Raw genomic sequence first — 15992 nt, 5'->3', positions numbered from 1 at the left:
TATTGTGTTATTGACTGTACGTTTGTTTATCCCATGTGTAACTCTGTGTTGTTGTTTTTGTCGCACTGCTTTGCTTTATCTGTTCCAGGTCGCAGTTGTAAATGAGAACTTTTTCTCAACTGGCCTACCTGGTTAAATAAAGGTGAAATAAAAAAGAAATAAGTAACTCCAGTGTGTATTTGGCGTTGTGTTTTAGGTTATTGTCCTACAGAAAGGTGAATTCATCTCCCAGTGAGTGGTGCCAGGCAGCTCAAAAGTATTGTGGAGCTCCTACACCTAAATATAAACAGTACCAGCATCTAAAATGAGTACCGGCACCTATATCAGTCCAAGTCGAGCACTGAATATTACCCAATTATCCACATTGAAATGACTTGGTTTGCCCAGTGAGTTGGGTCTTCCCAGTGTCATGGAGGGACTTCCATCTGGTTTTGCACAATTCAACATCTGTGAAGAATAAAATAGACATGAGTGTTACTTGGCATCTACCAGGGTTCTGTGGTTGCCATGGCGCCGCGAGGAAGACTAAGCAGAGAGCTCTGTAAATATTGTACATTTTCATTTTTTTTAAGTGTTTTTTTGTTGCATTTTGTATTTATTTTGGTGGGGTTTGGCTGCTCTAGGGTTTGATCACTATATCCTGTGGTCTTGACTGGCTTGATAGATAGATAGCTAGCTATCTAGCTGGCTGTTTGTATTCAAATAATATGGCATTTATGTTCGGAAGTATTACACAAAGGACTGCATGCTGTGTCCTGAGGTAGCAGAGGAAGTCCAGGGACTGTTCAGGGAATGCTCCAAACCACTGCCAGGTGTGGTGGCTGTGTGTGCGCTTTTCAGCAGCCGTGGCATCACCCAAGTGGGTGCTAATCTCAGCAGAAAAAGAAACGTCCCTTTTTCAGGACCCTGTCTTTCAAAGATAATTCATAAAAATCCAAATAACTTCACAGATTTTCATTGTAAAGGGTTTAAACACTGTTTCCCATGCTTGTTCAATCAACCATAAACATTTAATGAATATGTTTATCATGTTCATTAACAGTACGTCACTTCCTCTTGAATTTGCAGACGTGTTGCTGTGCGTTTTGTTGCTGTGCGTTTTGTTGCCAACTTTACTTTGCTAGCTTTGCTTTGCTAGCTGACAACTTTACGTTTTTTTTTTCCTTTTTAATTACCGTTTATATTTTTAGTTTTTCCATCACAACTTTTCTCATTCAACTTTTTCACTCCGGACGCTTTATCTGGACATGGTTCGTCAGCACCTTCAACAGCCGAAGCTAAGTAGTAACATTAACATGATGTCTTYTAATTGCAKTCGCTGTACTCATAATATACAGGAGAAYGATCGCCTTACGGCGAGGATAGCTGTGCTGCAAGCCCAGCTTCAGACGCAATCGTTAGGCAAGGGTAATTTCAGTGTAGGAAAGGAAGAAACAGCGTCTGTGCCACCAGTAAGTACAGATAGTAACGTTAGTATAAATCCCCCCGCACTGTCCCCGCAGCCGGACAATTTTCTCATGGCTTCTGGAGGGAAATGCTGTTGGAATGCTCAACCGGTGTCGCTCATTCAGCCGATAGAAACTTTCAACCGGTTTTCCCCATTGAGTAGCGAGTCGGAGTCTGAGGCCGAGTCTTCTCTTGTCTCTACTCCTCCCGTTACGGGGTCTGAGACGCCGAAGGCTCCCACCATTAGCTCTGACAAATTGAAAACCCTAGTCATTGGCGACTCCATTACCCGCAGTATTAGACTTAAAACGAATCACCCAGCGATCATACACTGTTTACCAGGGGGCAGGGCTACCGACGTTAAGGCTAATCTGAAGATGGTGCTGGCTAAAGCTAAAACTGGTGAGTGTAGAGAGTATAGAGATATTGTTATCCACGTCGGCACCAACGATGTTAGGATGAAACAGTCAGAGGTCACCAAGCACAACATAGCTTCAGCCTGTAAATCAGCTAGAAAGATGTGTCGGCATCGAATAATTGTCTCTGGCCCCCTCCCAGTTAGGGGGAGTGACGAGCTCTACAGCAGAGTCTCACAACTCAATCGCTGGTTGAAAACTGTTTTCTGCCCCTCCCAAAAGATAGAATTTGTAGATAATTGGCCCTCTTTCTGGGACTCACCCACAAACAGGACCAAGCCTGACCCTGCTGAGGAGTGACGGACTCCATCCTAGCTGGAGGGGTGCTCTCATCTTATCTACTAACATAGATAGGGCTCTAACTCCTCTAGCTCCACAATGAAATAGGGTGCAGGCCAGGCAGCAGGCTGTTAGCCAACCTGCCAGCTTAGTGGAGTCTGCCAATAGCACAGTCAGTGTAGTCAGCTCAGCCATCCCCATTGAGACTGTGTCTGTGCCTCGACCTAGGTTGGGCAAAACTAAACATGGCGGTGTTCGCCTTAGCAATCTCACTAGGATAAAGACCTCCTCCATTTCTGCCATTATGAAAGAGATCGTGATACCTCACATCTCAAAATAGGGTTACTAATGTTAGATCCCTCACTTCAAAGGCAGTTATAGTCAATGAACTAATCACTGATCATAATCTTGATGTGATTGGCCTGACTGAAACATGGCTTAAGCCTGATGAATTTACTGTGTTAAATGAGGCCTCACCTCCTGGTTACACTAGTGACCATATCCCCTGTGCATCCCGCAAAGGCGGAGGTGTTGCTAACATTTACGATAGCAAATTTCAATTTAAAAAAAAAATAATGACGTTTTCGTCTTTTGAGCTTCTAGTCATGAAACTATGCAGCCTACTCAATCACTTTTTATAGCTACTGTTTATAGGCCTCCTGGGCCATATACAGCGTTCCTTCTGAGTTCCCTGAATTCCTATCAGACCTTGTAGTCATAGCAGATCATATTTTAATTTTTGGTGATTTTAATATTCATATGGAGAAGTCCACAGACCCACTCCAAAAGTCTTTCGGGGCCATCATCGACTCAGTGGGTTTTGTCCAACATGTCTCTGGACCTACTCACTGCCACAGTCATACTCTGGACCTAGTTTTGTCCCATGGAATAAATGTTGTAGATCTTAATGTTTTTCCTCATAATCCTGGACTGTCGGACCACCATTTTATTACGTTTGCAATCGCAACAAATAATCTGCTCAGACCCCAACCAAGGAGCATCAAAAGTCGTGCTATAAATTCTCAGACAACACAAAAATTCCTTGACGCCCTTCCAGACTCCTTCTGCCTACCCAAGGACGTCAGAGGACAAAAATCAGTTAACCACCTAACTGAGGAACTCAATTTAACCTTGCGCAATACCCTAGATGCAGTTGCACCCCTAAAAACGAAACACATTGTCATAAGAAACTAGCTCCCTGGTATACAGAAAATACCCGAGCTTTGAAGCAAGCTTCCAGAAAATTGGAACGGAAAATGGCGCCACACCAAACTGGAAGTCTTCCGACTAGCTTGGAAAGACAGTACCGTGCAGTACCGAAGAGCCCTCACTGCTGCTCGATCATCCTACTTTTCCAACTTAATTGAGGAAAATAAGAACAATCCAAAAATTCTTTTTTGATACTGTTGCAAAGCTAACTAAAACCAGCATTCCCCAAGAGAGGATGGCTTTCACTTCAGCAGTAATAAATTCATGAACTTCTTTGAGAAAAAATCATGATCATTAGAAAGCAAATTACGGACTCCTCTTTAAATCTGCATATTCCTCCAGGGCTTAGCTGTCCTGGATCTGCACAGCTCTGCCAGGGCCTGGGATCGGGAGAGACACTTAAGTGTTTTACTATATCTCTTGATGATATAGTGATGAATGATGAAATGATGAAAATAATCATGGCTTCTAAACCTTCAAGCTGCATACTGGATCCTATTCCTACTAAACTACTGAAAGAGCTGCTTCCTGTGCTTGGCCCTCCTATGTTGAACATAATAAACGGCTCTCTCCACCGGATGTGTACCAAACTCACTAAAAGTGGCAGTAATAAAGCCTCTCTTGAAAAAGCCAAACCTTGACCCGGAAAATATAAAAAACTATCGGCCTATATCGAATCTTTCATTCCTCTCAAAATTTTTAGAAAAAGCTGTTGCGCAGCAACTCACTGCCTTCCTGAAGACAAACAATGTATACGAAATGCTTCAGTCTGGTTTTAGACCCCATCATAGCACCGAGACTGCACTTGTGAAGGTGGTAAATGACCTTTTAATGGCGTCAGACCGAGGCTCTGCATCTGTCCTCGTGCTACTAGACCTTAGTGCTGCCTTGACACCATCGATCACCACATTCTTTTGAGAGAACTGGAAACCCAAATTTGTCTACACGGACAAGTTCTGGCCTGGTTTAGATCTTACCTGTCGGAAAGATATCAGTTTGTCTCTGTGAATGGTTTGTCCTCTGACAAATCAACTGTACATTTTGGTGTTCCACAAGGTTCCGTTTTAGGACCACTATTGTTTTCACTATATATTTTACCTCTTGGGGATGTTATTCGAAAACATAATGTTAACTTTCACTGCTATGCGGATGACACACAGCTGTACATTTCAATGAAACATGGTGAAGCCCCAAAATTGCCCTCGCTAGAAGCCTGTGTTTCAGACATAAGGAAGTGGATGGCTGCAAACTTTCTACTTTAAACTCGGACAAACAGAGATGCTTGTTCTAGGTCCCAAGAAACAAAGAGATCTTCTGTTAAATCTGACAATTAATCTTGATGGTTGTAAAGTCGTCTCAAATAAAACTGTGAAGGACCTCGGCGTTACTCTTGACCCTGATCTCTCTTTTGACGAACATATCAAGACTGTTTCAAGGACAGCTTTTTTCCATCTACGTAACATTGCAAAAATCAGAAATGTTCTGTCCAAAAATGATGCAGAAAAATTTATCCATGCATTTGTTACTTCTAGGTTAGACTACTGCAATGCTCTACTTTCCGGCTACCCGGATAAAGCACAAATAAACTTCAGTTAGTGCTAAATACGGCTGCTAGAATCCTGACTAGAACCAAGAAATTTGATCATATTACTCCAGTGCTAGCTTCCCTACACTGGCTTTCTGTTAAGGCAGGCTGATTTCAAGGTTTTACTGTTAACCTATAAAGCGTTACATGGGCTTGCTCCTACCTATCTTTCCGAGTTGGTCCTGCCGTACATACCTATACGTACGCTACGGTCACAAGATGCAGGCCTCCTAATTGTCCCTAGAATTTCTAAGCAAACAGCGGGAGCAGGGCTTTCTCCTATAGATCTCCATTTTTATGGAACGGTGTGCGTGGTGGAGATCTTTGTGGGCTATACTCGGCCTTGTCTCAGGATTGTAAGTTGGTGGTTGAAGATATTCCTCTAGTGGTGTGGGGGCTGTGCTTTGGCAAAGTGGGTGGGGTTATATCCTTCCTGTTTGGCCCTGTCCGGGGGTTTCTTCTGATGGGGCCACAGTGTCTCCTGACCCCTCCTGTCTCAGCCTCCAGTATTTATGCTGCAGTAGTTTATGTGTCGGGGGGCTAGGGTCAGTTGGTTATACCTGGAGTACTTCTCCTATCTTATCCAGTGTCCTGTGTGAATTTAAGTATGCTCTCTCTATTCTCTCGTTCTCTCTTTCTTTCTCTCTCTCGGAAAACCTGAGCCCTAGGACCATACGTCACGGCAAACCGGGCATGATGACTCCTTGCTGTCCCCAGTCCGCCTGGCCTTGCTGCTATTCCAGTTTCAGCTGTTCTGCCTGCGGTTATGGAACCCTACCTGTCCAGACCTGCTGTTTTCAACTCTTAATGATCGGCTATGAAAAGCCAACTGATATTTATTCCTGATCATTATTTGACCATGCTTGTCATTGTTGAACATTTTGAAAATCTTGGCTCTCTCTAATTCTCTCCTTCTCTCTTTCTTTCTCTCTCTCGGAGGACCTGAGCCCTAGGACCATACGTCACGGCAAACCGGGATGATGACTCCTTGCTGCCCAGTCCGCCTGGCCTTGCTGCTATTCCAGTTTCAGCTGTTCTGCCTGCGGTTATGGAACCCCTACCTGTCCCAGACCTGCTGTTTTCAATCTTAATGATCGGCTATGAAAGCCAACTGATATTTATTCCTGATTATTATTTGACCATGCTTGTCATTATTGAACATTTTGAAAATCTTGGCTCTCTCTAATTCCTCTCTTTCTTTCTTCTCTCTCGGAGGACCTGAGCCCTAGCGACCCATACGTCAGGACTACCAGCATGATGACTCCTTGCTGTCCCCAGTCCACCTGGCCTTGCTGCTATCCAGTTTCAACTGTTCTGCCTGCGGTTATGGAACCGCCACCTGTCCCAGACCTGCTATTTTCAACTCTTAATGATCGGCTATGAAAGCCAACTGAAAATTATTCATGATTATTATTTGACCATGCTTGTCACTTATGAATATTTTGAACATCTTGGCATAGTTCTGTTATAATCTCCACCCGGCACAGCCAGAAGAGGACTGGCCACCCCTCATAGCCTGGTTCCTCTCTAGGTTTCTTCCTAGGTTTTGGCCTTTCTAGGGAGTTTTTCCTAGCCACCGTGCTTCTACACCTGCATTGCTTGCTGTTTGGGGTTTTTAGGCTGGGTTTCTGTACAGCACTTCGAGATATTAGCTGATGTACGAAGGGCTATATAAAATAAACTTGATTTGAAACTTGATTTGATGTACCTGTAGAACGGTTGCTAAGACACAAACAGCTTACAGACGGTAGGCAATTAAGGTCACAGTTATGAAAACTTAGGACACTAAAGAGCCCTTTCTACTGACTCTGAAAAACACCAAAAGAAAGATGCCCAGGGTCTGTGCTCATCTGCGTGAACTTTCCTTAGGCATGCTGCAAGGAGGCATGAGGACTGCAGATGTGGCCAGGGCAATACATTGCTATATCTGTACTGTGAGACGCATAAGACAGTGCTACAGGGAGACAGGACGGACAGCGGATCATTCTTGCAGTGGCAGACCATATGCAACAGCACCTGTACAGGACCGGTACATCCGAACATCACACCTGCAGGACAGGTACAGGATGGCAACACCAACTGCCCGAGTTAAACCAGGAACGCACAATCCCTCCATCAGTGCTCAGACTGTACGCAATAGGCTGAGAGAGGCTGGACTGAGAGCTTGTAGGTCTGGTGTAAGGCAGGTCCTCACCAGACATCACCGGCAACAACGTCGCCTATGGGCACAAGCCCACCGTCGCTGGACCAGACAGGGCTTGCAAAAAGTGCTCTTCACTGACGAGTCGCGGTATTGTCTCACCAGGGAGGATGGTCAGATTCGTGTTTATCGTCGGAGGAATGAGCGTTACACCAAGGCCTGTACTCTGGAGTGGAATCAATTTAGAGGTGGAGGGTCCGTCATGGTCTGGGGCGGTGTGTCACAGCATCACTAGACTGAGCTTGTTGTCATTGTAGGCAATCTCAACGCTGTGCGTTACAGGGAAGACATCCTCCTCCCTCATGTGGTACCCTTCCTGCAGGCTCATCCTGACATGACCCTCCAGCATGACAATGCCACCAGCCATACTGCTCGTTCTGTGTTTGATTTCCTGCAAGACAGGAATGTCAGTGTTCTCCCATGGCCAGCAAAGAGCCCGGATCTCAATCCCATTGAGCACGTCTGGGACCTGTTGGATCGGAGGGTGAGGGCTAAGGCCATTCCCCCCAGAAATGTCCGGGAACTTGCAGGTGCCTTGGTGGAAGAGTGGGGTAACATCTCACAGCAAGAACTGGCAGATCTGGTGCAGTCCACGAGGAGGAGATGCACTGCAGTATTTAATGCAGCTGGTGGCCACACCAGATGCTGACTGTTACTTTTGATTGTGACCCCCCCCCTTTGTTCAGGGACACATGATTCAATTTCTGTTCGTCACATGTCTGTGGAACTTGTTCAGTTTATGTCTCAGTTGTTGAATCTTGTTATGTTCATACAAATATTTACACATGATAAGTTTGCTGAAAATAAACGCAGTTGACAGTGAGAGGACGTTTCTTTTTTTGCTGAGTTTATATTCCTGGCAGTGGAGGACCAGTATAAGAGAAACGGCTCCAATGGAATGACTGACCATTCGGAAAAGCAGGTGTGTTTTTTTCAGACTGTCTTTGTTTCTCCTTGGATGTCCCATCGATGCCCCCTACATTGAACGTACACTGCCTTTCCAGCCCAAACTACCTCAACTTCATCCTAAGCCAACCGAGACTTCCAATCTCCATCATTTTAAATGTTTTGTTTCTTGTTTTACTTTTTATGCGCTTTGAGATTTCTTTGAAAAGAGCTATACAAGTTCAAACATGTATACATTATTATTATGTCTTTAACCCAAGTATGCCTAGTAGGCTAGATGTACTGTGTAGCCTAGGCCTACTATGCTATGTTTCTAACATTTTTAAGCAATTTATTTAAGATCACCACAATGAAAATATGTGAGGCCATAGAGAAGAGGATGCTGGTGACCGATCTGCCACAACCCACTGAGGAATCCTGGAGACAACCTGCTCAAGAGTTTAAGGAAAAATGGGACTTTCCTCATCTTTTGGCGAATGATGGATGAAAAACATACAACAATCACTAGACCACCAATCTGGGAGCCGTTACTTTAACTATAAAGAACCTTCTCATTGTTACTACTTGCCCTTGTGGATGCTAACTACCACTTCACAACTATTCAAGTTGGGGAATTTTGGGAGAAACATCAACTGCTGAGTTTATGCCAACTCTGCAATTGTATGGCGGCAACACCTCTGCAAGTGCCCCAAAATGCCCACACAGGAAATAATGGAGAGTCATTACTACATAGTCATTTTTATTTCACTCAAGAGTTAAATTAACTCTTCAAAGGCTGAAATTAACACTCCGTATATATGTTTTTATTACCAGAGTTGAGTGCGACTGTGTCATTTTCCCTCTGTGTAGAGTAAAACACTCAAAACCACGCCAATCATTATCTTATTTCCCAGCATGCTCTATTGCAGTTAGATTTTTTGAATTGTTTGTTTCAATATCTGTTTTTGCATGTACACTACTTGACCAAAAGTTTGTGGACACCTGCTGGTCCAACATCTCATTCCGAAATCATGGGCATTAATATGAACTTGGTCCCCCCTTTGTTGATATAACAGCATCCACTCTACGGGGAAGGCTTTTGAAACATTGCTGCGGGGACTTGCTTCAATTCAGCCACGAGCATTAGTGAGGTCGGGCACTGATGTTGGGCGATTAGGCCTGTCTTTCAGTCGGCGTTCCAATTCATCACAAAGGTGTTTGATGGGGTTGAGGTCAGGGCTCTGTGCAGCCCAGTCAAGTTCTCCCACACCGATCTCGACAAACCATTTCTGTATGGACCTCGCTTTGTGCAAACTGTTGCCACAAAGTTGGAAGCACAGAATCATGCAAAATGTAATTGTATGCTGTAGTGTTAAGATTTCCCTTCATTGGAATGAAGGGGCCTAGCCCGAACCATGAAAAGCTGCCTCAGACATTGTTCCTCCTCCACCAAACTTTACAGTTGGAACTATGCAATCGGATAGGTAGCGTGCTTTTAGCATCCGTCAAACCCAGATTCTTCAATCGGACTGGCAGATGGTTAAGCGTGATTCATAACTCAAAAGAATGCATTTCCACTGCTCCAGAGTCCAATGGTGGCGAGCTTTACACAATTCCAGCCAACGCTTGGTATTGTGCATTGTGGTTTTAGGCACTAGGCGGTCCAGTTCTGCGATCTTGTGTGGCCTACCACTTCGCGGCTGAGCCGTTGTTGCTTCTAGTTGTTTCCACTTCACAATAACAGCACTTACAGTTGACCGGGGCAGCTCTAGCAGGGCAGAAATTTGACGAACTGACTTGTTAGAAAGGTGGCGTCCTATGACGGTGCCACGTTGAAAGTCACTGTCATTTTCAGTAAGGCCATTCTACTACCAGTGTTTGTCTATGGAGATTGCATGGCTGTGTGCTCGATTTGACACTTGTCAGCAACGGGTGTGGCTGAAATAGCAAAATCCACTAATTTGAAGGGCTGTCCACATACTTTTGTATATACAGTGCCTTCGGGAAGTATTCAGACCTCTTAACTTTTTCCACATTTTGTTACGTTATTGCCTTGTTCTAAAATTGACAATCATTTTTTCCCTCATCAATCTACATACAATACTCCATATGTTTGCTAATTTTATTTAAATAAAAAATATAATATCACATTTACGTAAGTATTAAGACCCTTTACTCAGTACTTTGTTGAAGCACCTGTGGTGCTGATTACAGCATTGAGTCTTCTTGGGTATGAAGCTTGGCACACTTGTATTTGGGGAGTTTCTCCCATTTCTCTCTGTAGATCCTCTCAAGCTCTGTCAGGTTGGACGGGGAGTGTTGCTGCACAGCTATTTTCAGGTCTCTCCAGAGATGTTCGATCGGGTTCAAGTCCGGGCTCTGGCTGGGCCACTCAAGGACATTCAGACGCTTGTCCCGAAGTCACTCCTGTGTTGCCTTGGCTGTGTGCTTAGGGTTGTTGTCCTGTTGGAAGGTGAACCTTTGCCCCAGTGTGAGGTCCTGAGCTTTCTGGAGCAGGTTTTCATCAAGGATCTCTTTGTACTTTGCTCTGGTCATCTTTGCCTCAATCCTGACTAGTCTCCCAGTCCCTGCTGCTGAAAAACATCCCAAAAGCAGGATGCTGCCACCACCATGCTTCCCCGTAGGAATGGTGCCAGGTTCCCTCCAGATGTGACGCTTGGCATTCATGCCAAATTGTTCAATGTTGATTTCATCAGACCAGAGATTCTTGTTTCTCATGGTCTGAGAGTCCTTTAGGTGCCTTTTGGCAAACTCCAAGCGGGCTGCCATGTGCCTTTTACTGAGGATTGGCGTCCGTCTGGCCACTCTACCATAAAGGCCCAATTGACGGAGTGCTGCAGAGATGGTTGTCCTTTTGGAAGGTTCTCCACAGAGGAACTCTAGAGCTCTGTCAGAGTGACCATTGGTTTCATGGTCACATCCCTGACAAAGGCCCTTCTCCCCCGATTGCTCAGTTTGGCCGGGCGACCAGTTCAGGAAGAGTTTTGGTGGTTCTAAACTAAATGATGGAGGCCACTGTGTTCTTGAGGACCTTCAATGCTGCAGAAATGTTTTGGTACCCTTCCCCAGATCTGTGTCTCAACACAATTCTGCCTCTGAGCTCTACGGACAATTCCTTCGACCTCATGGCTTGGTTTTTGCTTTGACACACACTGTCAACTGTGGGACCTTACAGTGCCTTGCAAAAATATTCACCCCCCTTGGTGTTTTTCCTATTTTGTTGCATTACAACCTGTAATTTAATTGGATTTTTATTTGGATTTCATGTAATGGACACACACAAAATAGTCCAAATTGGTGAAGTGAAATGAAAAAAAAATAACATGTTTCAAACAATTCTACAAAATAAAAAAACTGAAAAGTGGTGCGTGCTTATGTATTTACCCCCATTGCTATGAAGCCCCTAAATATGATCTGGTGCAATCATTTACCTTCAGAAGTCACATAATTTGTTAGATTGCACACAAGTGGACATTATTTAAGTGTCACATGATCTGTCACATGATCTCAGTGTATATATACACCTGTTCCGAAAGGCCCCAGAGTCTGCAACACCACTAAGCAAGGGGCACCACCAAGCAAGCGGCACTATGAAGACCAATGAGCTCTCCAAACAAGTCAGGGACAAAGTACAAATCAGGGTTGAGTTATTAAAAAGTATCCGAAACTTTGAACATCCCACGGAGCACCATTAAATCAAATCCAATCCATCCATGAAAGAATATGGCACCATAACAAACCTGCCAAGAGAGGGCCGCCCACCAAAACTCACAGGCAAGGATGGCATTAATCAGAGAGGCAACAAAGAGACCAAAGATAACCCTGAAGGAGCTGCAAAGCTCCACAGTGGAGATTGGAGTATCTGTCCATAGGACCACTTTAAGCCATACACTCCACAGAGCTGGGCTTTATGGAAGAGTGGCCAAACACGTTTGGTGTTAGCCAAAAGGCATGTGGGAGACTCCCCAAACATATGGAAGAAGGTACTCTGGTCAGGTGAGACTAAAGTTTTGCTTTTTGGCCATCAAGGAAAATGCTGTGTCTGGCGCAAACCCAACACCTCTCATTACCCCGAGAGGGATAATGGTGCTGCCCCCACCATGCTTCACTGTGGGGATGTTTTTAATTGACTGGGACTGGGAAACTGGTCAGAATTGAAGGAATGATGGATGGCGCTTAAATATAGGGAAATTCTTGAAGGAAACCTGTTTCAGTCTTCCAGAGATTTGAGACTGGGACGGAGTTTGACCTTCCAGCAGGAAAATGACCCTAAGCATACTGCTAAAGCAACACTCGAGTGGTTTAAGGGGAAACATTTAAATGTCTTGGAATGGCCTAGTCAAAGCCCAGACCTCAATCCAATTGAGAATCTGTGGTATGACTTAAAGATTGCTGTACACCAGCGGAACCCATCCAACTTGAAGGAGCTGGAGCAGTTTTGCCTTGAAGAATGGGTAAAAATTCCAGTGGCTAGATGTGCCAAGCTTATAGAGACATACCCCAAAAGAATTGCAGCTGTAATTGCTGCAAAAGGTGGCTCTAGAAATTGACTTTGGGGGGTGAATAGTTATGCACGCTCAAGTCATCTGTTTTTTTGGTCTTATTTCTTGTTTGTTTCAAAATAAAAAATAATTTTGCATCTTCAAAGTGGTAGGCATGTTGTGTAAATCAAATGATACAACCCTCCAAAAAATGTATTTTAATTCCAGGTTGTAATTCAACAAAATAGGAAAAATGCCTTAGAAAAGTGAATACTTTTTCAAGCCACTGTATAAGGTCAGGTGTGTGCCTTTCCAAATAATGTCAAATCAATTGAATTTACCACAGGTGGACTCCAATCAAATTGTAGAAACATCTCAAGGATGATCAATGGAAACAGGATGTACCTCAGCTCAATTTCGAGTCTCAAAGCAAAGGTTCTGAATACCTCTGTAAATAAAGTATTTCTGTTTATTTTGAATACATTTGTAAAAAATTCAAAAAACCTGTTTTCACTTTGTCATTTTTTAAATCCATTTTAGAATAAGGCTGTAACGTAACAAAATTTGGGAAAAGTCAAGGGGTCTGAATACTTGCCAAATGCACTCCATGGTGTACATTGATTAATTACTTAATCTTAGGCAACACGAAGATAAATAACTACATTTTTCTAAACCAATACAATCAGTTAGTTAGATTTATTGCACCCGCTACTGAAATGGTTGTTCTAGTTTAAATGGTTTTGGTAGTCTCCTCACAACATTCCTAACATCAAACAGGCAAAGCATTAATACAGGACTAAGATCAAATCCTATTACAGCGGCTCTGCCACTCGTCGGATGTGGCAGGGCTTGCAAACTATCAGGGTTTACAAAGGGAAACCCAGCTATTAGCTGCCCATTGATGCGAACATACCAGATGGGCTAAATGCCTTCTATGCTTGCTTTGAGGCAAGTAACACCGAACCATGCGTGAGAGCAACAGCTGTTCTGGACGACTGTGTGATCACATTCTCTGTGGCAGATGTGAGTAAGACCTTTAAACAGGTTAATATTCACTAGGCTGCAGGACCAGAAGGATTACCAGGACACGTACTCGGAGCATGCGCTAACCAGCTGGAATTTTCAATGTCTCCCTGACCCAGTCTGTAGTACCTACAGTACATGTTTCAAGCAGACAACCATCGTCCCTGTGTCCAAGAAAGCCAAGGTAACTTGACTATCGTCCCATAGCACTCACATTTGTAGCCATGAAATCCTTTGAAAGGCTGTTCATGCCTCACATCAATACCATCATCTCAGATACCCTGGACCCACTCCAATTCGCATATCGCCACAACAGATCCATAGATGCCAGGACAACAACCTTTCTCTCAAAGTCAGCAAAAAAAAGGGGCTGATCATGGACTACAGGAAATGGAGGGCAGAGCACGCCCACATTCACACGGTCAAGATCTTCAAGTTCCTCGGTGTCCACATCACTGAAGATCTACAGTATCATGGTACAAACACATCAACACAGTTGTGGAGAGGGCATGACAACACCTCTTCCCCTCAGGAGGCTGAAAAGATTTGGCATGGGCCCTTAGATTCTTAAAAGGTTCTAGAGCTGTACATTGAGAGCATCTTGACTGGCTGCATTGCATCACCGCATGGTATGGCAACTGCTTGGCATCCGACTGCAAGGCTCTACAGAGGGTAGGGTGGACGGTCCAGTACATAACTGGGGCCGAACTCCCAGTCATCCATGACTTCTATACCAGGCAGTGACAGAGGAAGGCCCTAAAAATTGCGAAGACTTCAGCCACCCAAGTCATAGACTGTTCAATCTGCTACTGCACGGAAAGTGGTACCGATGCACCTGAAACTGACAGGACCCTAAACAGCTTCTACCCCCAAGCCATAAGACTGCTAAATAGATAGTCCGGATAGCTAATTGGTTAACCTTTCTGAACCACCCATCCCGGATCTGGGATAATTGTCATCAGCAACGCTGAATAGCATAGCGCCACCGTCAAATAATATTACTAGAAAATATTCATATTCATGACATCACAAGTGCAATATTGCAAAACACAGCTTAGCCTTTTGTTAATCCACCTGTCGTCTCAGATTTTGAAATTATGCTTTACAGCGAAAGCAATACAAGCGTTTGTGTAAGTTTATCGATCGCTCGACAAAACATTAAATACACTTAGCATCAGGTAACTTGGTCACGAAAATCAGAAAAGCAATCAAATTAATTGTTTACCTTTGATGATCTTCGGATGTTTTCACTCACGAGACTCCCAGTTAGACAACTTTTGTTCCATAAAGATATTTTTATATCCAAATACCTCCGTTCGTTTCGCGCGTAATGCTGAGAAATCCACAGGAAAAAGCGTTCACGACAACGCAGACAAAAATTCCAGATAATATCCATAATGTCCACAGAAACATGTCAAATGTTTTTTATAATCAAACCTCAGGTTGTTTTTCAAATATCTATTCGATAATATATCAACCGGGAGTGTTGCTTTTTCACTAGGACCGGGAGTAACAATGGCTGCCTTTCTCTGTTGCGCACAACTCACTCTGAGAGCCCCCACCTATCCACTTACGCAATGTGATCGTTCTCGCTCATTTTTCAAAATAAAAGCCTGAAACTATGTCTAACGGCTGTTGACACCTTAGGGAAGCCATAGAAAAAGGAATCTGGTTGATATCCCTTTAAATGGGTAATAGGGATGCATAAGAACAGAGAGGTTTCAAAAACAGAGGCACTTCCTGGTTGGATTTTCCTCAGGTTTTAGCCTGCAATATCAGTTCTGTTAAACTCACAGACAGAATTCTGACCGTTTTGGAAATTTTAGAGTGTTTTCTATCCTAATCTGACAATTATATGCATATTCTAGTTTCGGGGGCTGAGAAATAGGCAGTTTCAAATAGGTACGTTTTTTAGCCAAAAACGAAAATACTGCCCCCTACACTTAAGAAGTTTTAACACTGAAAATGGTGGACCTGTATAGACACTTTTCTGTGCAGTGCACAACCTAAGCTATATAATTATCGTCTCTGTCGAGCTAGAATGACAGTGGAGAAGGCATTCGGGATCCTTGAGGCCAGATGGAGGATCCTACAAGAAGATCAACCTACAGCCAATGGATTACCCTAGTGGTTGAAATGTGAATTCTCCATCATGTCCTCACAAAAACTTGTGAACTGGAGATGCAGCTACAACAGGGTTGAGGAAAAGCATGAGAGGCATTGCAATCCTGGCCAACAAAGCAGGTCAGGAGCCAGTTTTACATTTTAGTCATTTAGCAGACATTCTTATCTAGAGTGGCTTACATGAGCAATTAGGGTTAAGTGCTCTGCTCAAGGGCACATTAACAGATTTTACACAGAGTCAACTTGGAGATTTGAACCAGCGGCCTTTCAGTTATCCAGCAAAACGCTCTTAACTGCTAGGCAACCTGCCACCCTTTTTTTCA

At 43.8% G+C, this 15992-nt stretch overlaps 1 long non-coding RNA gene across 1 annotated transcript; it reads left to right on the top strand.

Moving 5' to 3' along the window:
- Positions 1-14825: 14825 nt before the first annotated feature.
- Positions 14826-15273, top strand: LOC139023142 (uncharacterized). The gene is made up of 2 exons (XR_011474292.1): positions 14826-15168; positions 15210-15273. It is a non-coding gene; the product is annotated as an uncharacterized lncRNA (long non-coding RNA).
- Positions 15274-15992: the final 719 nt, after the last annotated feature.

The sequence above is a fragment of the Salvelinus sp. IW2-2015 genome, linkage group LG27 (assembly GCF_002910315.2).
Source record: "Salvelinus sp. IW2-2015 linkage group LG27, ASM291031v2, whole genome shotgun sequence".
Lineage (NCBI taxonomy): Eukaryota > Metazoa > Chordata > Actinopteri > Salmoniformes > Salmonidae > Salvelinus > Salvelinus sp. IW2-2015.
The sequence above is the reverse complement of the archived record's forward strand: the minus strand, read 5'-3'. Positions and strand labels throughout refer to the sequence as shown.